The sequence below is a fragment of the Sinocyclocheilus rhinocerous genome, unplaced genomic scaffold, assembly GCF_001515625.1.
Source record: "Sinocyclocheilus rhinocerous isolate Xijiao unplaced genomic scaffold, SAMN03320098_v1.1 scaffold1382, whole genome shotgun sequence".
In the NCBI taxonomy this organism is placed as follows: domain Eukaryota; kingdom Metazoa; phylum Chordata; class Actinopteri; order Cypriniformes; family Cyprinidae; genus Sinocyclocheilus; species Sinocyclocheilus rhinocerous.
In genome coordinates, this window is record NW_015657958.1 from 305,495 (window position 1) to 306,347 (window position 853).

Here is an 853-nt window from a genome sequence, read left to right on the forward strand (position 1 = left end):
CTAGCATGATTAGCAAGTGACTAGCATGTCGCTAGCATTTCGTTAGCATCGTAAACATGTTAATAGCATGTTGCTAGCATGATTCTAGCATGATTAACAAGTTACTAGCATATTGCTAGTATGTTTCTAGCATGATTAGCAAGTTATTAGCATGTTGCTAGCGTTTTTCTAGCCTGATTAGCATGTTAATAACATGTTGTTAGCATGATTAGCAAGCCATTAGCATGTAGTTATCATGTTTCTAGCATGATTGGCATGTTGCTAGCTTGTTTCTAGCATTATTAGCATGTTGCTAGCATGTTGTAAGCATGATTAGCAAGTTACTAGCATGATTAGCATGTTGCTAGCATGTTGTAAGCATGATTAGCAAGTTACTAGCATGATTAGCATGTTGCTAGCATGTTGTAAGCATGATTAGCAAGTTACTAGCATGATTAACATGTTGCTAGCATGTTGTAAGCATGATTAGCAAGTTACTAGCATGATTAGCATGTTACTAGCATGTTGTTAACATGTTTCTAGCATTATTAGCATTTTAATAGCATGTTGCTAGCATGATTAGCAAGTCACTAGCATGTTGCTAGCATGTTTCTACCATGATTGGCATGGTAATAGCATGTTCCTAACATGTTTCTAGCATTATTAGCATTTTGCTAACATGTTGTAAGCATGATTAGCAAATTACTACCATGTCGCTAGCATGTTTCTAGCATGATTAGCAAGTGACTAGCATGTTGCTATCATGATTAGCAAGTTACTAGCATGTTGCTAGCATGTTTCAAGCTAGATTAGCAAGTGACTAGCATGTTGCTAGCATGTTTCTAGCATGATTAGCAAGTGACCAGCATGTCCC

The 853-nt window shown here is 36.9% G+C and overlaps 1 protein-coding gene across 1 annotated transcript in view; it reads left to right on the top strand.

Annotated features, from left to right (window-relative positions):
- Positions 1–853, top strand: part of pcxb (pyruvate carboxylase b) — a 238,018-nt gene that overhangs the window by 25,598 nt on the left and 211,567 nt on the right. The window lies entirely within an intron of this gene.